At 47.4% G+C, this 26,954-nt stretch overlaps 2 long non-coding RNA genes across 2 annotated transcripts in view; both read left to right on the plus strand.

Moving 5' to 3' along the window:
- Positions 1–11,603, plus strand: part of LOC118936392 — a 62,182-nt gene extending 50,579 nt beyond the window's left edge. The window contains exon 3 of the long non-coding RNA XR_005035987.1: positions 11,171–11,603. This is a non-coding gene — a long non-coding RNA (uncharacterized LOC118936392). The remainder of the gene's footprint in view (positions 1–11,170) is intronic.
- An 831-nt stretch (positions 11,604–12,434) lies between these two features.
- Positions 12,435–26,954, plus strand: part of LOC110538989 — a 38,092-nt gene continuing 23,572 nt past the window's right edge. The window contains exon 1 of the long non-coding RNA XR_002475853.2: positions 12,435–12,571. This is a non-coding gene — a long non-coding RNA (uncharacterized LOC110538989). The remainder of the gene's footprint in view (positions 12,572–26,954) is intronic.

Here is a 26,954-nt window from a genome sequence, read left to right on the forward strand (position 1 = left end):
AAATATAGGACTTGTTTTACTGTGGCTATTGATACTTTTGTACCTGTTTCCTCCAGCACCTTCACAAGGTCCTTTGCTGTTGTTCTGGTATTGATTTGCACTTTTCGCACCAAAGTAATTTATCTCTAGGAGACAGAATGCGTCTCCTTCCTGAGCGGTATGACGGCTGCATGGTCCAATGGTGTTTATACTTGTGTACTATTGTACTGGTGGTACCTTCAGGCATTTGAAAATTGCTCCCAACGATGAACCAGACTGGGCTGATTTCTTTTGATTTTCCCATGATGTCAAGCAAAGAGGCACTGAGTTTGAAGGTAGGCCTTGAAATACATCCACAGGTACACCTCCAATTGACTCAATTGATGTCTATCAGAAGCTTCTAAAGCCATGACATAATTTTCTGGAATTTTCCAAGCTGTTTAAAGGCACAGTCAACTAAGTGTATGTAAACTTCTGACCCACTGGAATTGTGATACAGTGAATTTTAAGTGAAATAATCTGTCTGTAAACAATTGTTGGAAAAATGACTTGTGTCATGCACAAAGTAGATGTCCTAACCGACTTACCAAAACTATAGTTTGTTAACAAGACATTTGTGGAGTGGTTGAAAAACTAGTTTTAATGACTCCAACCTAAGTGTATGTAAACTTCTGACTTCAACTGTCGTTACTGTTAGATGATGTCTGGAGAGCTGTGAACTAAAGAGCCTCTCTCCCTCTGTTCTGCAAAGTCAAAATAGTCAAAGGTGTCTGTACTTGTACTCTAACTGTGTTGCAACGCTGAGTGTGTGTGTGTGTGTGTGTGTCAGGAGGACCTCTCTGGTCAACCTATTCGGAGAGAACATATATTTTTATCAAACCCCCCTGTCCCTCTCCTCCTCCGTCTCCCTGTCCCTCTCCTCCTGCGCCCCCCTGTCCCTCTCCTCCTCTGTCCCCCTGTCCCTCTCCTCCTCTGTCCCCCGGTCCCTCTCCTCCTCTGTCCCACTGTCCCTCTCCTCTTCTGTCCCCCTGTCCCTCTCCTCCTCCGTCTCCCTGTCCCTCTCCTCCTGCGCCCCCCTGTCCCTCTCCTCCTCCATCCCCCTGTCCCTCTCCTCCTCTGTCCCCCGGTCCCTCTCCTCCTCTGTCCCCCTGTCCCTCTCCTCCTCCGTCTCCCTGTCCCTCTCCTCCTGCGCCCCCCTGTCCCTCTCCTCCTCCATCCCCCTGTCCCTCTCCTCCTCTGTCCCCCGGTCCCTCTCCTCCTCTGTCCCCCGGTCCCTCTCCTCCTGCGCCCCCCTGTCCCTCTCCTCCTCCATCCCCCTGTCCCTCTCCTCCTCTGTCCCCCGGTCCCTCTCCTCCTCTGTCCCCCTGTCCCTCTCCTCCTCCGTCTCCCTGTCCCTCTCCTCCTCTGTCCCCCTGTCCCTCTCCTCCTCCATCCCCCTGTCCCTCTCCTCCTCTGTCCCCCGGTCCCTCTCCTCCTCTGTCCCCCTGTCCCTCTCCTCCTCCGTCTCCCTGTCCCTCTCCTCCTGCGCCCCCCTGTCCCTCTCCTCCTCCATCCCCCTGTCCCTCTCCTCCTCTGTCCCCCGGTCCCTCTCCTCCTCTGTCCCCCGGTCCCTCTCCTCCTGCGCCCCCCTGTCCCTCTCCTCCTCCATCCCCCTGTCCCTCTCCTCCTCTGTCCCCCGGTCCCTCTCTTCCTCTGTCCCCCTGTCCCTCTCCTCCTCCGTCTCCCTGTCCCTCTCCTCCTGCGCCCCCCTGTCCCTCTCCTCCTCCATCCCCCTGTCCCTCTCCTCCTCTGTCCCCCGGTCCCTCTCCTCCTCTGTCCCCCGGTCCCTCTCCTCCTCTGTCCCCCTGTCCCTCTCCTCCTCCGTCCCCCTGTCCCTCTCCTCCTCTGTCCCCCGGTCCCTCTCCTCCTCTGTCCCCCTGTCCCTCTCCTCCTCCGTCTCCCTGTCCCTCTCCTCCTGCGCCCCCCTGTCCCTCTCCTCCTGCGCCCCCCTGTCCCTCTCCTCCTCCATCCCCCTGTCCCTCTCCTCCTCTGTCCCCCTGTCCCTCTCCTCCTCTGTCCCACTGTCCCTCTCCTCTTCTGTCCCCCTGTCCCTCTCCTCTTCTGTCCCCCTGTCCCTCTCCTCCTCTGTCCCCCTGTCCCTCTAATCCTGCATCCCCCTGTCCCTCTCCTCCTGTGTCCCCCTGTCCCTATCCTCCTCCATCCCCCTGTCCCTCTCCTCCTCTGTCCCCCTGTCCCTCTCCTCCTCCATCTCCCTGTCCCTCTCCTCCTGCGTCTCCCTGTCCCTCTCCTCCTGCGTTCCCCTGTCCCTCTCCTCCTCTGTCCCCCTGTCCCTCTCCTCCTCCATCTCCCTGTCCCTCTCCTCCTCCGTCTCCCTGTCCCTCTCCTCCTCTGTCCCCCTGTCCCTTTCCTCCTCCATCTCACTGTCCCTCTCCTCTTCCGTCTCCCTGTCGCTCTCCTCCTGCGTCCCCCTGTCCCTATCCTCCTCCATCCCCCTGTCCCTCTCCTCCTCCGTCGCCCTGTCCCTCTCTTCCTCCCTGGTGAATATGTTAATGCATTATCCCTTCATTAGAGTTGCATCAGTGTGATAAATGAACTGCTCCTTTTCTCCCAAGACACCCCACAACCCCCTGCTGGTGCTGCCTGATCTGGATCTAGTGTCCTGGGGCTGTGGAGTGGGATGATGCAGGGTGGGTGATGAAGGACCGGGAGGTGGGGGTGAGGTGATGGTTCTACGCTTGGGGTCTGAGGTTAAGAGAGGGTTTTAGTTCATGTGTCACCTGTGTGTGTGTGTTTGTTTGCGTGCATGTGTGGTCCTCTCAGTGGCGCTGGCCTCTTCCCACTCCCCCGGCCCCATTCCAGCCCTCTTGGCTGTTCTGGCATACATCCTTATTCCCACAGACACTAGAAGGAATCTGTCCCCTGTGGAGCCTGATGGAATGATACATATGTATAGGACACTTTCCAGCCAGGCTTGATGGAATGGTACAAGTGCATTAAAAGTTTGTCTGGCAGATCAGAACTATCGGGAGTGTGGGAGGAGGAGGGTGTCTGTGTGTGTGTGTCTGTGTGTGTGTGTGTGTCTGTGTGTATGACCAGTGTTTCAGAGACTTCCAGCAGCAGAGCAGTGAGCAGACAGACAGGCTAAATCCAGGAGTGTTTGATGAATTAATGAGGTCTGGAGGGGGAGGGCAGGGCAGTACAGTCAGGGGTCTGGACAACTCACCAGGCCACGGAGAGACACATCACACCTGGGTAGACCATGAAAGAGAGAAGCGGGGTACCGGACACTGGGTGGGCCGGGCATGGGGTCAGGGTAGGGTCGGCTTTGTTGCTCCCTCCTGCACCCCAGCCTTTCAGCGTCTCTGACTAAACATCAGTAATGTGATACTTGTTATGACTGTTATGATTGTCTGAAATGTAATGTTTGTGATACATATCATAGTAAACATACATAAGTTACAGCTGCTTCATTGATTTCTCACAGTAGATTTGGCAAATAAATCCTAGCACATAAAAGTTAATAGCCCTGTAGCAGAGAAGACAGTATGATATCTCTCATCTCCCTCTCTCTCTCTCACTCCCTCTCTCTTTCTCTCTCTCTCTCTCTCTCTCTCTCTCTCTCTCTCTCTCTCTCTCTCTCTCTCTCTCCTTGCTCATTCTCTCTCCTTGCTCTCTCTCTCTCTCTCTCTCTCTCTCTCTCTCTCTCTCTCTCTCTCTCTCTCTCTCTCTCTCCTTGCTCATTCTCTCCCCTTCTTGCTCTCTCTCTCCTTCTTGCGCTCTCTCTCTCCTTCTTGCTCTCTCTCTCTCTCTCTCTCCTTCTTGCTTTCTCTCTCTCCTTCTTGCTCTCTCTCCTTGCTCTCTCTCTCTCCTTGCTCTCTCTCTCTCCTTCTTGCTCTCTCTCTCTCTCTCCTTCTTACTCTCTCTCTCTCTCCTTCTTGCTCTCTCTCTCTCTCTCTCTCCTTGATCTCTCTCTCTCTCGCTCTCTTCCTCCATCTATCTATCAATAAAATCACTACACATCCCTCTTGGCACTGAAGTAATTTCAGCATCTACACCCTTAGAAAAATATGTTATTCGGCTGTCCTCATAGGAGAATCCTTTGAGGAACCCTTTTTGGTTCCAGGTAGAACCCTTTTGGGTTCCATGTAGGATCCTTTCCATAGAGGATTCTACATGGAACCCAGAAGGGTTCTACTTGGAACCAAAAATGGTTCTACCTGGAACCCATATGGGTTCTCCTATGGGAACAACCGAAGAACCCTTTCGGAACCCTTTTTTCTAAGTTTTGATTTACATTTAGTTGAGTTGTCAACTAACGTAAATTCAACGTGAAATCAACAAAACATTTCACCATGTCATTGGATTTAGGTTAAAAGTTGTGTGAAAAAAATAGGAAATTCCCTTGATTCAATTACTTTTTGCAAATCCAATTAGTTTTCCACGTTGATTCAATGTCATCACATTTCTTTGTCTAAATGACGTGGAAACAACATTGATTCAGTGGGATGGCACATATCTTGTGATCCCAGTGTAACACATGCTACTGGATGGTGTAGCACAACAGCAGAGATAATATTGACCTGTGAAGCCACTCTCAAAAAAACGTTCAGAACGAAAAATACCACCACTTCTTTTTGAATACAACATTACTGTACTACAAAAACATGGTTATCCTTCCCTTTCCTTTCCTTGTCTTCTTTATCGTCATTTGTTTTCACGTCATTGCAATCCATTTAAAAAAAAATGGCCCCCAAAAAACAGTGTCTCCCGATCAGTCATGGACGGAGGAGGCCATGTTTGAATGGGATCCAGCAGCTGTAATTTGAACACTGCTGCGGCGTCTGAGGATCTTCCTTTTTACAGGCATCAGATGGCCATTTGAAGTTGTGAGCAGTAAAGAGCTGGAGGACATTAATCAGGAGGAACAAGTCGCCCAGCTCACATCTGCTTTGAGTTGCCATGTTGGAGCATAGAGCTGGAACTGTCTGTCTACCTGACTATCTGTCACTGCCAGAGAGAGAGAGAGAACAGAGAGACAGAGGGAGAGAGAGAGAGAGAGAGAGAGAGAGAGGGAGGGAGAGAAAGAGAAGGGGGAGGGGGGTCTTTCTCTACGTTGTGTGTTCCCCTCCATCTTAAAGAGATTTTTTTAGACTAAAAGATGTGCGTTCATGTCTGATTCTATTTAATTACATCCTTCAAGGTGGCAAGTTAGGATTACACTGGAGGCAGTGTGTGTGTGTGTGTGTGTGTGTGTGTGTGACCAGTGTTTATGATGGGTGGAATTGATGACAGGCAATGAAATAAAAATAAAGAAGCATGGCTTTTTCCATGTTTTATATCCAGGACTTTTTTTGTCTTGTCTTGTATGCTGTATTTATCGATGTTTGAGATCCAGTTGGATTGAAGGGAAGGGAGTGGAACTCAACGTGCTATTTCTGGGGAGGAAGTCCTGTAATGTCCTACTGTGGGCTGAGCTATGATTTCCAGAACCACATCTATTATTTTTGATTTATACAAACCATAAGGGTTGAGAGTAATAACATAACATTGTAGAGAGAAATCCATATTATTGTCTACAGCCATAGATTCTGGGAATCCAGGGCAGTGAGGGCCAGAGTCACCTGCTGGTGAGGAGGAGGAGACGGAGAGATGGTGAGGGCTGAGCGGGGTGCAGAAGGCTTGAAAAAAGAGGAGAGGAAAGAGAGAGGAAGCCTGTCTTTGTCCTGCATTTCTTTGATCTGACAGCTCGTTATCAAGGAGGACATGACGCCTGGACCTAGATATATCCCTGGTTATTTTACCTCACTCTCTCTCTCCATCTCTTTCAGCCACTCTCTCTTCTTTTACCTCTCCCTACATCTCTTGCAGTCTTTCTCTCTCCATCTGCACATTCCCCCTCTTTATTAGCCCTGTTGTTAGTTATGATGTGTTTGACACATCACTATGGTGCACATTTGACACTCTTAATTGAATACATGCACAGAACTAGACACTGCCAGCATGTTGACAGTGAACAGACAGGTGAGGTCCTCAGGATGTCTTGCACCTTTCATGTATGAGAAGCACAAATTACAAAACTGTAATTGACAATAATAGACAGTAATAATGTCACTTTGTGTGTTTGTCCCTGATAGGTCAGTCAGCCCATCCTATCTGCGGGTTTCCGTGAACACTCCAGCCTCCGTGGCAACCCCCAAATTGTATATAATTGGCCGGCACAAACACTCGCTAAGGGGTTATCCATGGCAACTGAAAGGTTAGGGTGTTTACATTTTTGGGACTAGCCATATGCTACGGGAGCCCGGAGGCTATTTTCACTCTCCAGGAAATCTATTAAACACAATCTAGTAGGGAGGACCAGGGCCACTCACAGCAACACATACTGAAAGGTGGTCAGGATTCCAGACATATAGACCAAGGGGAGTTGAGGAAACTGCTTCAGTCTCTGGTGGTACAAAGACAAGGCTGACTGTCTGCTTTCAGTGTCCTGTCCTCTCGATCACCTTTATAGTGAAGTACATTCACACAGACTTAGTGAAAAGATTTTAACAGCGAGGAAGCAACAATGCAGATGAGATGTTTCTTGCCAGAGAGAAGTTTTTTATTTGCATGTGAAGAAAGACAGCCGGCGACTGCACAATATATACAATAACAATCAACGGGACGTTGCAACACACAAGGAACATAAACTGAATCAAATACAGCTCTTATTAAGAAAAACACAGGCATCAAGTATACACGTAAAACCAGCAGCATGCCGACCTGTTCCCTGCCTCTGTCTCTCAAACAATGAAAGGACAGGGTTTAAATAGGACTACCCGTCATGCATTTGACCAATAGGAAGAAGACTTGTTTAATGGCTTTTTAATGAACAATTAACATTCAACAGGCAGTAATTTCAGTCTCCACATCTTCAGATCCTAAGCATACAATAATTACTATAAGCACTCATATCAAGAAAGTGATTTGCATGCTTTAAGCACAAAGAACACTGAGACATGAACATATACGTCCATCTGGAATTGGGAACTAGCTTACCCGTAATACTCTATGAACTATGCACTCTGAACGCTCCCCTTTGCCCATCAGAACTCAGACCAGGGAATGGACAGATAGCTCTCTTCAAACAACTAAGAAATTACATAAAGCATTTACATTTCTTAATCTTAACTTTCACATTGTAATTGTTAAACATGATGACATCACAGTTGTACTTCCTGTTCATTAAATTAATGTTTAGAAAGAGAACTATAACCAGGCGACACACAACAAAAGGTTTTGCGTGCACAAACCAATTGCCGGCGTGCGACCTTAAACTGTAACTCTGTGTGTGTCATCTTTCTTTCACAGATGATCATCAATCAGAAGGACATCGCTATCTTGCCTGGCTACCCAAACTCCTTGCTCCGCTAAACGCAATGCTACGCCACGCCTCGCCCACAGAAATGAGTTTATTCTCCTCAATGAGTCTGGATCTGAGTACCTCCCAGACGATTTCTAGAACACAAATACCTTTAACCGTTCTGATTGGTCTCAAAAACCAATGGGTTGGGCCAGAGCCAGAACACATACGGGCAGAGCAGCATTTAGAAAATGTGTCATTGGCTTTGATACTCTAATTGGTTAGAAATGATCCAAACGCGGATGACTTTGTTTTGTACAACACCCTTCGTTTTGATGTCACCACAAACGATTTCAACGATGGCGGTCTCAGACTGAAGTATATAGCGAATATAGAGCAGCGGAAGGATTCGTTTTGAGTCGTCAGGCAAATCGCTATCCAAACATAAATACAATTAATAAAGGTGTTTCCCATAAATGATTTCATAAACAGTATCTGATCATTCATGTAGGTATGCCTTTAGATTAAGTGATTGAGGACAGATGACAATCGTCACAACTCCCCTTGGTCTGTATGTCTGGAATCCTGACCACCTTTCAGTATGTGTTGCTGTGAGTGGCCCTGGTCCTCCCTACTAGATTGTGTTTAATAGTTTTCCTGGAGAGTGAAATAGCCTCCGGGCTCCCGTAGCATATAGCTGGCGAAAACAAAAGACCAAAAAACACCCTAACCTTTCTGTTGCCATGGTTACCCCCTTACCGAGTGTTTAACACCCTATATTCCTTGGATAGAGCATTACTTATAGGGGATAGGGTGCTATTTACTTTACAAGGCCAGGCTGAATCATCCCATTACTGCCTTTCATACTATAAAAACGCAAGGTTCACATACACCACGTTTCACTGTGCGTGTGTGTGTGTCATCTTGTGGTTCACAGAGGCGTATCCCAGGCCGTGTTGATATGATTCTAGTTGTAATGGATTATCCTCTTCCTTCACTGTGGAACTCCTGATAAGCCAGGAATTCTCATCCGTTCCCTCCATCCCTCTCTCCATCCCTCCCTCTCTCTCCCTTTGTGGGTCTGGGGTTATCTGCTGTTGGGCTCCAGTGAGACAGAACCCGTGGCAGGGCTGAGGCAGGGCCAGGGGAACAGGAACAGAATTTCTAGCTGGTGTCAGGGTGTCACTGACAGCTTATTTAATGCAGATAAGCTCTCCTCCCTCTCACCTCTAGTCTGGGGAGAAGAATGGAGAGGAAGGAAGGGCCGGCAGAGAATGAGAGCTTCCTACCTTCTCTCTTTCCCCGCTTCTGTTCTTCTTTCCTTTCCTCCTTACCTCCTTCCTTCTCTACTTTAATATTTCTCTCCTTCCCTGCTTTTCATCCTTCTCTCCTTACCTCCATCCAGCAGCATTTAGGTGGAATGAGGCATACAACTTAAAAACTCCTGAAAAGTCCCCATTTATTCCATAATGATCAGCCAACCCTGTGCATTGAGGATCTCCCTATCAGCAGCCTGGTGCTTAATGTGTGTGATTGTGTTTAATTTGCTGGTGTTAGCTTTATGTGCCTCATATTAAATCCTCCTGCGTCCCAACCTCTATCAGAGTGAGATAACGCTATAATGTAATATTGTATTCTGTGGACCTCCGGACTAAAACATCTATTTGGTCTGAAGTGAACAGTGAGCTGCCAGCATGGTTTGGTTGTGGTCGGCGTTATGCATGGTTTGGTTGTGGTCGGCGTTATGCATGGTTTGGTCGTGGTCGGCGTTATGCATTGTTTGGTTGTGGTCGGCGTTATGCATGGTTTGGTCGTGGTCGGTGTTATGCATGGTTTGGTTGTGGTCGGCGTTATGCATGGTTTGGTTGTGGTCGGCGTTATGCATGGTTTGGTTGTGGTCGGCGTTATGCATGGTTTGGTTGTGGTCGGCGTTATGCATGGTTTGGTTGTGGTCGGCTTTATGCATGGTTTGGTTGTGGTCGGCGTTATGCATGGTTTGGTCGTGGTCGGCGTTATGCATGGTTTGGTCGTGGTTGGCGTTATGCATGGTTTGGTTGTGGTCGGATTTATGCATGGTTTGGTCGTGGTCGGCGTTATGCATGGTTTGGTTGTGGTCGGCGTTATGCATGGTTTGGTTGTGGTCGGCGTTATGCATGGTTTGGTTGTGGTCAGCGTTATGCATGGTTTGGTCGTGGTCGGCGTTATGCATGGTTTGGTTGTGGTCGGCGTTATGCATGGTTTGGTTGTGGTCGGCTTTATGCATGGTTTGGTCGTGGTCGGCGTTATGCATGGTTTGGTCGTGGTCGGCGTTATGCATGGTTTGGTTGTGGTCGGCGTTATGCATGGTTTGGTTGTGGTCGGCGTTATGCATGGTTTGGTTGTGGTCGGCGTTATGCATGGTTTGGTTGTGGTCGGCGTTATGCATGGTTTGGTTGTGGTCGGTGTTATGCATGGTTTGGTTGTGGTCGCGTTATGCATGGTTTGGTTGTGGTCGGCGTTATGCATGGTTTGGTTGTGGTCGGCGTTATGCATGGTTTGGTTGTGGTCGGCGTTATGCATGGTTTGGTTGTGGTCGGCGTTATGCATGGTTTGGTTGTGGTCGGCGTTATGCATGGTTTGGTTGTGGTCGGCGTTATGCATGGTTTGGTTGTGGTCGGCGTTATGCCTGCGTCTCTCGTCATGCTCCTCTTGAGTGCTTTAACATTAATCAAATGAATATCCTGTAATCTTTCTATCTGATGTGGATGGGAACTTCCAGGAGCTTTTAACCATCCGTTTTCAGTCACCCTGTGTTCCTATTTGCGTGACAGAAGGCTACCTCTTTTTCCAGGGTTGGGAGGGAGCAATTCTGTTACTGTATATTGTTTGGACAGATTCCAAATGTACTGATGTTATATTCTCAGCATTTCAATTCTAATATGTTTGATGTTGTTGGTTATAAAGGAATGTGTCCAATTGAAGAATATGTTCTATCTATGACTAATGTTTTCTCATATTATAAACACATTCTAATTACTCCGTTACAATCATCATGACTAGAATCCATTTGAAACCAGCATTTTCTCCTGCTCAGATAGCCCACACCTCCTGTAACCTTGTAGTTTGAATTCAAACACTGTCTTTGTATTGCGGGTAAAGAAAAAAGGGAATCTTTAAAATGCAACAGCAGCAGCAGTAGCAGTAGATGTTAATGGAGGTGGCCCTGGCATTGGCTGCTATTGAAATTGCAGATAGGAATCAGAAATCACCTAGACGCTGGTGACCCTGAGTCCTCGCTCTGCTCGCAGGGCAGGAACAAAGGGAACAGGAAGGAGGGAGGACGGAGGTTGAGGGGGGTGCTGCTGGGGTGGTCTGGCGACACGGCCGCACACTCTATGTAATGCAAATCAGGATAAAGATACAGTCAAACACCTCATTACACAGGTTACGGGTGTGTGATAAGACAGGTAGACAGATGGACAGACAGACAGGGAGATTCTATAAGCTACCAATGAAGTTTTAGTCACTTACACATCTGTTATGAAGTCTACAAAGCATACCTTCTTTTACCAAGAGAGTTTCACTGTGGGGAAAACATCCTTCAATAAATATTCAACAGGACTTTTTTTGTGTCTGTCTTGAGGTTTAGGCTTTTTCCTGTGAGGGTATTGCTGTCAAAACAGTCCGCCATACAGACAGCAGAGGAGATTTGCTAGCTTCTAGACACCGGAGGACATTTTAGGTGTCACAGAGGCCATTTTGATTGTCTCCATCTGACAGGACTTCAATTCATCACTGGCTCTGTAATCTTTCTCCTCTGTGTGATCTAACTGTGTCTCTGGTGTCTGTCTGGCCTCCCTTCCTCCACAGGCCTGGTCTGTCAGAACCTTGACCTCGTCTGTAGAGAGGGCCCCAGACAGACAGACAGCGCTAAACAGCACCCCCGCTGGCCTGGAAGGTCCACAGCACCCAGAACAGCCTTCACAGCTTTCACAGCCCAGGGCCAATATCCATTGCATCTCAGTTTTGCAATTTAGATAATAATAAATAAGATTATATGGATAGGGGGGGACCTGATCCTAGATCAGCACTCCTATGCTGAGAGGCTTTGTGAACACAGGCACAGAGTAGCCTTCACAGACTCACAGACAGGGATCTTTACAGGCAGCTGGAATATGGATCACATGAACAATTAATTCAATCAGAGACGCCTGCCAGATTCCTTCCGTTAGATTAAAAATAGAAATATAATATCCCTTCCTCATGCAATGTAAATTCAAATTAATTAAAACTGTATATCATTCCACAAATAATTGGATCTCAATCATCTGTGTAATGAGAATCATTTGATTAATTTGTAAAATAAATAAATAAATAATCTAACTTTTCATTTCTGTCTCACTGAAAGCATCCCTCAGACAGATTAATTTGTGTGTGACGTCAGGAGGAACAAAGCACATGTTTTGGGGATATAGAGATGGATAGATATGTATGTATGTGTGAGTGGTGGGTTTGAGCCCAGCCACCAGACAGGCAGGCAGGGGGGCAGGCACGCAGGAGGGCAGGCAGGCTGTGTCAGTAGTGCAGTGGAGCGTGATCAGAGATAATTTATCTCCAGGAGTGGTTGGGAGCAGCTCACGGCATAGTAAATAGTATATGTGGATGACTCGAGGGCCCATCCCCAGTGGAGAGGAGAGGTGAGAGGAGCTGGAGGGCCGTGGAAGACAAGGGAAGATAGGAGAGGATCGGGCAGGGGGGGGGTGGGGTATTGTTGCTCAGGTTGGGCTGGGGGGACAGGGGAAGAAGAGGTATGATGAGGGAGGAGGAGGGAGAAAAGGGGAGGTTGGGGGAGAATGTGGTATGATGAAGGAGAATGTAGGATGAATGGGGGAAGTCGGTATTCAGGCTTGGCTGGGGGACGGACCCCTAGGGTCATTGGATTTCCTCCATTCAGGGGGACACGGAGAGGAACATGGAGAGCAGATTAGAGGGGCCAAACAAAGTAAACGCTTAGCAGGCACACATGTCACTGAGACAGGAAGCTGCTGCTGCTGTCTCTCTCTACATCTCTCCTGTCTCTCTTTCCTCTTATGCCTGGCTTTTCTCTCCATTTTTCATGCAAACTCTTCAACCGGCGCAGATGTTTCCATCTCTTCCTCTCCAGAAGCCACCCGATTGAGACAGTCTCTGGGGCTATCTTGACATTGGTTTCAGGGTAGCCAGTGAAGCTGTTTCTGGATGGGTGCAGCCGGGAGAAGAGGATTCTGTGAGGTGAGGAGAGAAGGGTGTGAGCAAATTTTCTAGGTATTTTGTTACAAATGGAATAATTGGGGAGTTTTGTCAAAGCGTTTCAGACCTAGGGGGATTGGGAGGAGGTCTGCTTGGCTGTCCTCTGCTCACCTGCCACGATCACTCTCTATTACAAACCCCCCTCTCTCTCGGTCTCTCGCTCTCTCCCTCCCCCTCTGCCTCTCTCCCCCTGGCTGGCCCCTGACACAAACACCACATCAGCACCAATTTCTGTCACTTACTCCATGCGAGACCAGGAGCGATTACTCCCAGTGCCACCTGGCGCTAGATCGGTTGCAGTGGCTGCCCGCTCTGTTGCCGCGGCGCACGGAGGACCTCAGCTGGCGCCGTAATTTGCACTGACACCTCATTTTAGAAGCATTCCGCCACACGCTCCTCCAGCCCCCGCCACAGCACCACCGTCACCACGACGACCATGAGCCAACCGAGAGAGAGAGAGACCTGATCTAATCTAAGGCAGGACGAAGAGACATTACTCCTCGGGTTTTTCTTTCAGATATAGGCCTAACTCCATTCCACACACAGACGCTGGAATGTAATGACAAACAGAAACAAAACAACAAGTGTTCCGCTGTGTTCTTCTACAGTATGTGGATTATTTGAATCTCAATGGGACCTATCATTTTGAATAACGTGACAACAGCTAGTTACATAGAGTACTCTATAAACTACTTACTACAACAAAAATTGAAATATTTATTTCCCCCCTCAATGCATTTGAACTAAACATTTAAAAAAAAAATGTGTTTCTCTCTTAAAATACTTTAAATTATCAGGCCACTGCAGGCTGAGTTAAAGTTGAGAACAAGAGAGAGAATTCCTTAGAAGCAGAACGCGACTCAATGCTCAATATTGTGTTAGTTAATCATCAGCTTTAGGCTCTCCTCTGCTCTCCCAGCATTGCAACGGCTCCTTTTAAATGTACTATTCCCCAATGCCCTACACAAATCAACAAACGCACAAACAAATAAACAAACACAAACCACAGTAAAAGATGTTCAGGCTGTGGAAATCCTGTGAGCCACAGAAAAACGACAATTAGGGAAAGCAATGTATTCTGTTAACCTTGGGCTCAGGATGGTGAAGCAACAACAGCCACAACAGCAGAAGTAGCAACAAGGTCTCAAGGTCTCTGGACTGACCTTGACAGTGGTAGCTCACTCACCAACACTCTATTTGTTGCCCTTTTTGTTGCCCTTAGTGGCGCCGCTCACACACACAATCACACACACACACACACACACACACACACATACACACACACACACACACACACACACACACACACACACACACACACACACACACACACACACACACACACACACACACACACACACACACACACACACACACACACACACACACATACATATATGCCAGAGCTGACACTGGCTCTTTCATTTAGAAATATTTATAGGCACTGTCTAAAATGATCCTTCCCTCCCTGTCGCTGGGAGAGAGTGTCATGGGAACGTTGGAGAACTGTGGAGGCCGTTCTGGCAGGCGGGCTGGGTGGTAGCAGGTGCTTCTTCCATGTAGCGTATTTACAAAGGAATTAAGATGCAATGTCAAAAACCAGTGTCTTGGTAGGATGACTCTTTATTTTCTGAAGGAGAGAGGGAGGAAGAGAGGGAGGGAAGGTGGTGGGATATGAGGAGGCAGACATAGTTTATTTTGCAGGAGGAGACAAAACCATCTGACAGTCACACAGACAGAAGCAGGCAATGGGATTCTGCTTTCTCCCTTGGCTACCTGGGGTAACGTCAGAAGTAAACAAGTGGAAGGAAACGCACGCTGCTAAACAGTGAAAACCTACAGAGAAGGTTATGGATATGGGTGAGATTAGCAGTATGGTAAAGTCATAGGGTGGTGTCAAGCCATTTGATGAAGATTAGCAAGAGGGCACTGGTTAGGAAGATGATGAGAATGGACAGCATGGTAAGGATTAGCAATGCTGTATAGGTTAGGATTATTGTGAAGGATGCTTGATTGTTAACATATCAGTGACCATGGTCAAGTTTTCCATGACTTTAAGCCATATGAATTTGAAGATGTAATCCCCACCCTCTGAAACCATCTAAAATCAAATCACTATTTCTCTTTACCTGATTCAACACTGACTGAGTCACAAACTCCCAGCTAATGTTGTAATGAATGATGCTTTTATGATTGAAAGGCCTACAACTGATGAGGGGGAGAGGAGTGGGGGAGAGGGGGAGAGGAGGAGAGTGCGCTTGAGTGAGTGTGTGTGTGTGAACGTCAGCATGTTTGTGTGCGTGTGCGTGTGTGTGAATATCAGCCTGTAGCCTTCAGTTTCCCTGAGCAGGCTTGATTGATACCGACAGCCCAGGATCTTAATGTAACAATAACTCAGTCCACAGTCTCTTGCCACAATTAGGTTTCCCCCATGATTTAAACATAGCTGTGTCAGTCAGTCAGACAGACAGACAGACAGACTGTCGAAGAGGGCTGAGCTGCAGCCCCAGCCCGATCCTGGCTAGCATCAGGACCTGGCTGATACTTAAGAGATTTACCCTTGCCATAGATCAGCTGTGATGTGACAGAGAGCAACGAACTCCTTCCTTTGTTACCAGGGAAACCACAGATGTCCATAATGTACAGTCACAGTTCCCTCCCCAACCCTAGGTAGATTTAAACCGTACTTAACACTAGCCCGAAACCACCCCCACAGCTACTGTACTGTCCGGTACTATACTCTACTACACTATACTATACTATACTATACAATACTATACAATACTATACTACATTACACCACACAATAATATATTTTACTATCTCGGGGCATTTAAGAGTTGTGTCACATTTGATTGAATATACATATGAAATACCAATACAATGTCTACCTGCTTACATAGGTGCTGTTGCTTTCAATGCTATTCATTTCAATGCCTGGTATTGGCTGAGAAAGACCAAGAAAAAAAAAACAGGGTTGAAATATCATTGAGCGTAATGCATTCACAAACGGGGGAGGGGGTTGGGTTATAATTGAAAATGAGCTGAAACTGGCTGACAAAAGCTCTGCAGAAGTGATGATCTTTTATTCATTAGAATGTCAATCTACCGCGGCCTTGTCGTGGGGGGAATTGGAATCCACTGCCAGTACCACTTAGTATTGTGATTTAGAATATATGCAATGGCTGCAAGAGGGCCGCCTTCCACACAGTTATAAAGGGGTTCGTATAAAGTACAAAGAACATGAAACACGATAAAGTACTGTATAAATATTGAGAGGTAGAGCAGGGATATAAACATGACAATGCTATTGATACTAATAAACCACCAGGACACGTCATTGGCTCTTCGATGTGATGGTCGACCAAGACATGATATGGCACTAACCCTGTATCATCAGTTTGAACTGTTTCATTCACACCAACGTGCACGCCCTCATGCACACACACAGCCACTAACACAGCATCACGCCCTCATGCACACGCACAGCCACTAACACAGCATCACGCCCTCATGCACACACACAGCCACTAACACAGCATCACGCCCTCATGCACACGCACAGCCACTAACACAGCATCACGCCCTCATGCACACGCACAGCCACTAACACAGCATCACGCCCTCATGCACACACACAGCCACTAACACAGCATCACGCCCTCATGCACACGCACAGCCACTAACACAGCATCACGCCCTCATGCACACGCACAGCCACTAACACAGCATCACGCCCTCATGCACACGCACAGCCACTAACACAGCATCACGCCCTCATGCACACGCACAGCCACTAACACAGCATCACGCCCTCATGCACACGCACAGCCACTAACACAGCATCACGCCCTCATGCACACGCACAGCCACTAACACAGCATCACGCCCTTATGCACAAACACAGCCACTAACACAGCATCACGCCCTCATGCACGCACACAGCCACTAACACAGCATCACGCCCTCATGCACACACACAGCCACTAACACAGCATCACGCCCTCATGCACACACACAGCCACTAACACAGCAACACATGCTTTACATTTGCAAGTATAACACGTCTTGCTGATATGTTGTTTGCTCTGAAAAACTCACGGTTTACAGGCATTGACAAGAAGTTCTTTGAGCACTGCCCCCAATCTTAAATTCTGCTTCTTGTCCTGTATCTCCAGCACTGTGTATTTTCCCTCTCAAACCCCAACATCAAACTTGTGCCCTGATGAGGAAATGCAGTAGAACAGAGCTTCCTCTCTGCCTGCTTAGAAACTCCTTGGGTACTGGAGCATCATCTGCTCAATCAATTCCAGGTCTTCTCAGAAGCACCTCTTCCAGCCGTTGCAGGAGTTTCTTTACTTCTTTTTGGATTTAATGGAAATAAGAGAGAGTCCCTCGCTCTCCAACCGACTGCTTGACCGGCCAACACAGGGAGGGAGAGTGAATTCTTGATTTACATTCTGGATGATGGATAGGATAGTTCTTTTCTTGCTTAGTGCCCTTGTGACTTTAGGAGCCTTGGAGCAGCCTCGAGGAGGCCCAGACACGGACGACGGTGTTGACCATACAAATAGAATGTGTGATTCTCTGAGGGGGCCAAAGAGAAAGGTCCCCTCCTCTCCCTGCCGTACGATGGGCCTGCGTTTGACCTCCGGCCGTCGCACAGGGTCCAGACAGACACTGTCATTTATCAACCGCACACACACACGCACACGCGCACGCACACACACACACGCACGCACATAGGTTTCCTGTTGTGTGAAGAGTTGTACAGTCAGTCTCATATTGCATTCCTGATATTCAGTGCCACTATCGTTTCTATATCCCCCCTCCAACTCTGTGACTTAAATAGTCATTCTGATCCATTTTATTGTCCGTGGAGTGATTTGCCACATTACAGTGTTCATTTAATACATCAAAATCGTTGACCCGGTATTAATTCCATTTTATAATAATACAGCAGAAATGTAAGTAAAGGAGAAGATTCATTTAAAGTGAACTAAATCGTCAATTAAATTAATTTGTACAGTAACATACTTTGCAAGTTCTCAAATCTTATTAGGCCTAATTAAGAGTGGATTTATGCACCTTGGCAATTACCTTGTGCTTTTTTGCGGAAGAGTGAGCAACAGTTTTTGAATACCAAATTGGAATAAATTGACATTAGAGTGACAGCAGGGTCATCGCAGTATGAGGCCAAAGACAATACAGCTGGAGGTCTTCTTCTGGTCAGGTTTTCCACGTCCTCAGTGTGTACATGTGTGTGAGACCCTCAGTATGTACATGCGTGTGAGACGCTCAGTGTGTACATGGGTGTGAGACCCTCAGTGTGTACATGTGTGTGAGACCCTCAGTGTGTACATGCGTGTGAGACCCTCAGTGTGTACATGCGTGTGAGACCCTCAGTGTGTACATGCGTGTGGGACCCCCAGTGTGTACATGCGTGTGGGACCCCCAGTGTGTACATGCGTGTGAGACCCTCAGTGTGTACATGCGTGTGAAACCCTCAGTGTGTACATGCGTGTGGGACCCCCAGTGTGTACATGGGTGTGAGACCCTCAGTGTGTACATGTGTGTGAGACCCTCAGTGTGTACATGCGTGTGAGACCCTCAGTGTGTACATGCGTGTGGGACCCCCAGTGTGTACATGCGTGTGAGACCCTCAGTGTGTACATGCGTGTGAAACCCTCAGTGTGTACATGCGTGTGAGACCCTCAGTGTGTACATGCGTGTGAGACCCTCATTGTGTACATGCGTGTGGGACCCCCAGTGTGTACATGCGTGTGAGACCCTACCTTGCAATCCAATTCCAACTAGTTCAAACCTCATGCAGCTGTGAGTCCTCAATATCACATCAACTGGAAGAACGCGAACGTCATGTTTCTAGTCTTGGGAGTGTTTCTGTCAGGCCTGATAGTCTTGGGAGTGTTTCTGTCAGGCCTGATAGTCTTGGGAGTGTTTCTGTCAGGCCTGATAGTCTTGGAAGTGTTTCTGTCAGGCCCGATAGTCTTGGGAGTGTTTCTGTCAGGCCTGATAGTCTTGGGAGTGTTTCTGTCAGGCCTGATAGTCTTGGGAGTGTTTCTGTCAGGCCTGATAGTCTTGGAAGTGTTTCTGTCAGGCCCGATAGTCTTGGGAGTGTTTCTGTCAGGCCTGATAGTATTGGGAGTGTTTCTGTCAGGCCTGATAGTCTTGGGAATGTTTCTGTCAGCCCTGATAGTCTTGGAAGTGTTTCTGTCAGGCCTGATAGTCTTGGGAGTGTTTCTGTCAGGCCTGATAGTCTTGGGAGTGTTTCTGTCAGGCCTGATAGTCTTGGGAGTGTTTCTGTCAGGCCTGATAGTCTTGGGAGTGTTTCTGTCAGGCCTGATAGTCTTGGGAGTGTTTCTGTCAGGCCTGATAGTCTTGGAAGTGTTTCTGTCAGGCCCGATAGTCTTGGGAGTGTTTCTGTCAGGCCTGATAGTATTGGGAGTGTTTCTGTCAGGCCTGATAGTCTTGGGAATGTTTCTGTCAGCCCTGATAGTCTTGGAAGTGTTTCTGTCAGGCCTGATAGTCTTGGGAGTGTTTCTGTCAGGCCTGATAGTCTTGGGAGTGTTTCTGTCAGGCCTGATAGTCTTGGGAGTGTTTCTGTCAGGCCTGGAAAGTCTTTGGAGTGTTTCTGTCAGGCCTGATCATCTCGTGAGTGTTTCTGTCAGTCCTGATCATTTTGGGTGTGTTTCTATCAGGCCTGATCGTCTCAGGAGTGTTTCTGTCAGGCCTGATAGTCTTGGGAGTGTTTCTGTCAGGCCTGATAGTCTTGGGAGTGTTTCTGTCAGGCTTGATAGTCTTGGGAGTGTTTCAGTCAGGACTTATAGACCCAGGCACATCTCATATACCATGTGTGTGTGTGTGTGTGTGTGTGTTTATGTGTGTCTGCATGTGTATGCTAGCATGTGTGTGTGTGTCTGCATGCGTGTGTGTGCTTGCGTGTGTGTGCTTCTGTGTGTGCATACATGCATGTCGGTGTATGTCCTTTGTTATCTGTGTGTGTGTCTGTCTGTGTGTGTGTGTGTGTGTGTGTGTGTGAGTCAGAGATGCGTCAGTTATAAGAGACCTATGGGCAGTGTGTTGATGAGCAGTGGGCCGTAGTTAACCTGCTCACTCACCCCAGTCACGATGAAGTCAACCAAAGAACCAGGGAGAAGAATAAAAGACGAGGGATGAGAAAGGAACGTCCGTCTCGTCAATAGAACCCCCCCCTTACCTCCACCACTCCACTACCCATAATGCCCCTGGAGACGGGTGGGCCACTGACCTGAAATAATTGCTTTTGTCGAGTTGTAAGCCCGAGTGTTGACCTTGGACAAAACATGGAATAATGTGCTGTGCTTTATTACGGCAGCGTTGATATATATAGAGAGAGAGGCTTGTTAATTCTGTAAATGTAATCTCCCTGCAGTTTAAAAGAGGGACTGACGACCCCGTGAAACCTCTCTGTCTCGGAATGCTCAGATCAAACGTCTCTTATAGATACTCAGAATGCCTGGCTAACAATGATATCAATCCACATTAGCAACGTTATCATCAGCATCATTATCATTCTTCTGTTATCATTCATAATCATCATCATCGTCATTATCAACATCATCATCTTCAACCTTTTGAAAGAATAATATTCAGACTCAGAGTTCAAGTGTGTTCTTTCTTGTTCCTCTCTGTCACTGAAAGACAACTATAGAAAAACCTTTTAGAGGTATACTGTACTGTAGAAGAGTCCCGTTGAACAGTGGGACGCTCAGTAGAGCACTGACTCTCTCCGGGTGTGTTCCCAGTTCTAGTGCCAATTACTTTTTCTTGCAATCGGGTTAATCTATGTGAACATTCTAAGAATATTTATAATTTCTTGTAAAGTTGAAAGTATTTATATGGCCTATTCTAAGTGATGCAGGACTTTGGCATGGGGGAGAGGTACCAGAGCCTTAGAGCTGTGGCGATTGGCTGAGGTGTTTATTGCAGCGAAACAGTGGAGTCAGTGACACATGTAATGAAGACTTACAACACAACAGCTCAGCACACACTTTCAGTGCAATCATCTATGGATGACAGAGGAAATAAAAGAGATGTTTCTATCTTTGTCACAAAGCTTTTACCTTTAAAAAGTCAGGTGGCCAGTTATTTTTTAATGTGGTGATCTAAAATGCATCACACTACACAGCTACCTAACTAGGAAGCTGCTGATTAAAATTCGTAGTAGTCAAGGGGGAAAAGCAAGGAAGGAAGACAAGCACGTTGGCCTTCCATTAATGAGGTTATTCCGAACAAGTTTTCTGATGACCTGATACGTACTCCGGCAAGATTCATCACCATTTTTATGTTAATGTTTATTAGTCCTCAGAAGAGAGAGGGAGATAAACAGAGAGAGAGGAGACAAGCAGCTTGCGGCAAAAACACCACCAAACATCACCTTGGAAGGATTCAATGGAGACAATAAAAAGAGCGAGCACTCAGATGCCAGAAGACTTCCTGTACTCAAAACTTAACAGAGCTACTTTTAATCCTGTTTCCCCAGTCTAAAGATGCCTAATGACAAGACATGAAGCCTTCACGACGTATTCAGCCTTCCAGCTGCCTTCAAGGACAACTTTTATTTCATTTCATAACCAATTCACTTAGCTCACAATCCTTTCAATTCCAGAGCCACTAAACACACATGGAAAGGCTTTTATGGTTATTGTTTTCCCTTCTAAAATATGGTTTCTGTATATTATAATCCAACTCAGTAAACCTCTCATCATAAATGTCCAAACAGAGCTGGGGTATTGTATTCACACTTACCTTTTCAGACAGAAGCAGCTGTAATCAGTGGGTTGGTTATTGAGGAATTAGCGTTGTTAGCGTAGCATCCCACTCCTGTCTGCATGATTGGCACTTTCTCACTGTAGAATGTAAATATCATGAACTCTAAGCTAAGGTAATGTTTTGTTAAGAAGTGATGCAATAACATCTAAAATAGAAGGAATGGTGCAGTAGTTATTGATACTGTGTTAAATATTAAGGGTTCCTTGGAGAGGTAGGAGGTGGGCTGAGGAGGAGAGAGGTAGGAGGTGGGCTGAGGAGGAGAGAGGTAGGAGGTGGGCTGAGGAGGAGAGAGGTAGGAGGTGGGCTGAGGAGGAGAGAGGTAGGAGGTGGGCTGAGGATGAGAGAGGTAGGAGGTGGGCTGAGGAGGAGAGAGGTAGGAGGTGGGCTGAGGAGGAGAGAGGTAGGAGGTGGGCTGAGGAGGAGAGAGGTAGGAGGTGGGCTGAGGAGGAGAGAGGTAGGAGGTGGGCTGAGGAGGAGAGAGGTAGGAGGTGGGCTGAGGAGGAGAGAGGTAGGAGGTGGGCTGAGGAGGAGAGAGGTAGGAGGTGGGCTGAGGAGGAGAGAGGGAGAAGTTGGGCTGAGGAGGAGAGAGGTAGGAGGTGGGCTGAGGAGGAGAGAGGTAGGAGGTGGGCTGAGGAGGAGAGAGGTAGAAGTTGGGCTGAGGAGGAGAGAGGTGGAAGTTGGCCTGAGGAAGAGAGAGGGAGAAGTTGGGCTGAGGAGGAGAGAGGGAGAAGTTGGGCTGAGGAGGAGAGAGGGAGAAGTTGGGCTGAGGAGGAGAGAGGGAGAAGTTGGGATGAGGAGGAGAGAGTGAGAAGTTGGGATGAGGAGGAGAGAGGGAGAACTTGGACTGAGGAGGAGAGGGTGAGACATTGCGGTCATGGAGTGGAGATTAATATTTAAAGTCCAGAGACACTCGACAGGGAAGTCTAATAATGCTCTGTTGTTGTGATGGAAGGTACTGTAATGGTACTAGCTATTCATTTATTACACACAAGTGGTTTATAAAAACATTACCCAAAGTTTAAAAAAATATCCATATTTGTGCTAGATTAAAACTGGTTTTAAAATTGTTTGGTGAACAGTCTCCTCTGTGTCTGTGGTTGGTGTTGGTGATTACATTTCTGGAGGGGTTTCTGAGATCAAAGTGAAGATAGTTGAGCATTGTGCCATTGGCCACATGGCACAGTGCGGTGGGTAGGCTCTGCTGTGCCTGAGTGAGTGGTGGGCGGATGAGTGGGAGGATGGGGAAGGGTCAGAAAACATTATGCAAATGAGACGTGCAAAATCAACAACGGCATGATCCCCCCCCCCCCTCTCTCTCTCTCCCTCTCTCTGTCTCTCTGTCTCTGATGGTGGATATGGGTATGGTTTTTCCACCTGGCGAAGCTGGGTGGATTTGAAATGGAAAATAGAAACTAAACACAGCTCCCCAATTATCCCTGCCTAGGCCGTCATTGTAAATAAGAATTTGTTCCTAACTGACCTGCCTAGTTAAATAAACGTTAAAAATCCCAAATGAATTCACCAATGAATCCTCATTATGTCCCTACATCACACAATATGCAACAATAAACATATTAACAATGTGATTCACAACACTGGAACAAAACATTTCCAACAAATATGAATAGTGTGAGTTTTGATCTTTCCCATTGGCCCATGGCGGGTCCAACTGTAAGTTAAGAAACGGAGTCTGCTGTCAAGTTTCTCAGAAGTCATGTATTATAATGGTATTACCTTGGTTAATCTGCAGATGGTTGTTGCTGTAGAGAGGGAGCTGGGACTAAAAGCAGAACAAGGGCAGGAGTGTAGTGCCGAGCAGGTTGTGGTGCCTTTGTGCGTTTCCTTTTCTCCACTCAGATGTTTAAAAGCACTCTTACCCTCAGCCAAACCCCGCCTGCCTCTTCGCTGCCTCCTCGCTAGCTATGAAAGACTAATTGAATGTGTGTTTTAATACTCCAAGGAGCTGTTTGGGACTCTATGAGGCACTTTCATTCCACCAATATGATACAGCAGGGAGGTTGGGATGTTGGCATTACAACTCATAATGGAGGTTCTACTGTAATGCACCTTGATCCTGCTATCAGAAGGAGAGAGAGCTTGGACTGGCTGTGTGTAAACTCAGTCCACATCAAACTTTTGGACATGCCTGTAAATGAACAGCCTTTAATTGACATCCCTTTTTATTGGCTTCCCTACTGCCTCAGAATCAGATGTACTTTGGTTAAAGCAGGCTGTAGCTGTCACACTGCCTGCCACACACTGCCTGCCACACACTGACTGCCACACACTGACTGCCACACACTGCCTGCCACACACTGCCTGCCACACACTGACTGCCACACACTGACTGCCACACACTGCCTGCCACACACTGACTGCCACACACTGACTGCCACACACTGCCTGCCACACACTGACTACCACACACTGACTGCCACACACTGACTGCCACACACTGCCTGCCACACACCGCCTGCCACACACTGCCTGCCACACACTGACTGCCACACACTGACTGCCACACACTGCCTGCCACACACTGACTGCCACACACTGCCTGCCACACACTGACTGCCACCCACTGACTGCCACACACTGCCTGCCACACACTGACTGCCACACACTGCCTGCCACACACTGACTGCCACACACTGCCTGCCACACACTGACTGCCACACACTGCCTGCCACACACTGACTGCCACACACTGCCTGCCACACACTGCCTGCCACACACTGACTTTGCCATCTGAAGGATTAGAATGAGCTATACAGTAACTACATAAGCTCAGTTCAAATGCAGTTGTTTGGAATGGGCCGCCTACATGTATCTGTAAAATCAACGTTTTTTAAACAGACTCCTTTTCATGTTAATATAACAATAACTCCCTCATCCTGTCTGATGTCACAGTTTTAACTGCCTCTTGACTGGACTGAGTCACAATCAGATATCCTAATATTGCTTTGTTTGCAGGCTAGCTATACATTTCACTTTGCCTGCATTGCCCCATGAGAAATGACCATGACATTTGGCCTCTTCTTTAATACAGTAGCTTTTCTCTCATTGAACTAAGTCAATAAATAATTAAAACACATAATTGCATCCTTTACCTAGAGTTTTTTTCTGAAAACACTGCAAAACCTAAGAGGAACGCCACCCAAAACCCCCAACTAAAACGTCGGTGGATAATGGGCAGCCTGAGATTTACGGTGCGCAGAGTCGATCAGTAAAAACGACTGCAAACCATGAATCTAAAATGAACGGGACATTACCTAAATGATTGAGTCTGAGAGTTTTAACGCGTTTTCCTACCTGCTAATGTGCCTTAGTCTAGTCAGCACATTTGTCACTCTGCCTCCCTCCTCGTCCCCTCCTCCCTCCCCACAGCAAATAAACATTAGGCAGAATGATGACTCCCATCTCATAAACATATGATCCCTCTCTCTTTCTCTTTAATGGATAACACTTGGGTTTTCACGTGTGTACGTGTTTCTCTCTCTCCCTGTGTATTTGTATGGATTTGCTATGTGTGTTCTGCTTCGAGTATCTTATCAGCTATGACTAGACTAAGGGGGGCATGTATCAATGCCTTTGTAAATGGAATAAATGTTGAATTCACCAGTTGTCTGCTGCATTTAACGTGTGCCCTCCAGCGGTTCTCGTGGATAGGGGTCCAGAGGATCTCCACATTGAATTATAGGGGACAGTGGGTCCTGGCATAAGCACAAGAGCCAGCTGGGATAAGACTCTCCCGTGCATTGTCTTTAAGCTCATTCCCTTGTGATGAATACAAATGGCACATTTACACTGAATCAATGTTAATATTGGAAACTGCCACGGAGAAAGGAGGGGGAAATTATTGCAGCCGTCAAAGTTGAATCAGGACGTGGTGTAATACTGTAATTCAATCTTGACAGAATCACAGGAAAGAGGAGAGGAAGAGAAAGAGAGAGAGAGGAGATGGGAAAGGGGAGCTAGATGAAGATCTTGAGGAAGGACACAAAGAAAGAAAGTGAAAGAAAGAAAGAGAGGATTGAATCAGATTCCTTTAATCTGCATACTGTCATACATCTATAATAGAGTTCACCCAGTAAGGCAGCAGGTCTATAACACAATCATTGACTTTGCTGCACTAATCTATGACTGCACTGTGGCCCCTCTGACTGGCCCTCTAATAAAGGTTGACACTGGGTAATTGAGGGGGCGGGTCAGTGCATGTCCACTGGCTGGCTGCACAGGACAGGTTGGAGGTGGTGGGGAAGTAGAGGGAGGACAGCTTGTAAACACGCACACACATGCGTTGGTTCAACATCCTCTCCTTCATTCCATCTGTAGAGTGGGGCCTGCCTAGACCATGACAGCCTTTAAGGAATAGATGGAATAGATGATTAAGGCGAAGGAATAGATGATTGATTTCCCCGCAGTCCACAGTAGGAGTCTTTATACCTGGACCATGTGTTGAAACCATTCAAGCCAGAAATGAAAGCCTGTAACAGAATGTCTATGGAATGAGTTGGTGTGGTACTGCACAGGTGAGTGTGTGGTTGTGTGTGGTTATGTGTGTTTGTGTGGGAGTGTGTGCGTGTGCGAACGTCTGTGTATACGTGTTTGTGATGTGTGTGTGTGTATATGTATGTGTGTGTGTGTGTATCTGTGGGTGTGTATCTGTGTCTGCGTCTCTGTGGGTGTGTATCTGTGTCTGTGTCTCTGTGGGTGTGTATCTGTGTCTGTGTCTCTGTGGGTGTGTATCTGTGTCTGTGTCTGTGTCTCTGTGTGTGTGTGTGTGTGTGTGTGTGTGTGTGTGTGTGTGTGTGTGTGTGTGATTGTGTGTGTCTGTGTGTGTCTGTGTGTGTGTGTGTGTGTGTGTGTGTGTGTATGTGTGTGTGTGTGTGTGTGTGTGTGTGTGTGTGTGTGTGTGTGTGTGTGTGTGTGCATTATGTTCCTGACAGCTGTTTGCATTCCTTCTCTGTGGATGTAGCATTAGCTGGTCCAAACCTAATTAACGTAGCCCGTGGAGGGACGGGACTGGCGGTGAGCGCTGGCGGTAATGTGATGTCACTGTGGATTAGCCTGATGGGCCGCTGTGAGGTGAGCGAGCGGGAGGGAGAGAAGGGGAGGAAAGGGAGGAGGGAGAGGGAGGGAGGGAGGGGGAGGGTGAAGAAGGGATGGAGTTTGGGGGAGAGGAAAGGAAGGAATGGGGCAGAGAGGGGATGACGATACCTCACTCAACTCAGCTCCAGTCCAGCTCCACCTCATGATGGATCCATTGGATTACGCGTAGTCTTTATTTTGCCATTAGAAGAGGTTATTACATGGTAATAACACAGACTGAACATAGAACCCTCTAACCATGTAATATAAGAAGGCAGCTTCACTGCTGCTGTGACACCATGTCCCTTACTCTCTGTCTGTTGGAAAGGGATGGTGGGCGGTAGCTCGTACCATAGAGTGGTGCAGTGTGGTTACTGATGGTTGCAGTGGTGTTGGGGGATCTGTCTTCATAAACTCAGCAAGGTCGGCTTCAGGCCAGAGG

Source organism: Oncorhynchus mykiss, chromosome 2 (genome assembly GCF_013265735.2).
Source record: "Oncorhynchus mykiss isolate Arlee chromosome 2, USDA_OmykA_1.1, whole genome shotgun sequence".
Classification (NCBI taxonomy): domain Eukaryota; kingdom Metazoa; phylum Chordata; class Actinopteri; order Salmoniformes; family Salmonidae; genus Oncorhynchus; species Oncorhynchus mykiss.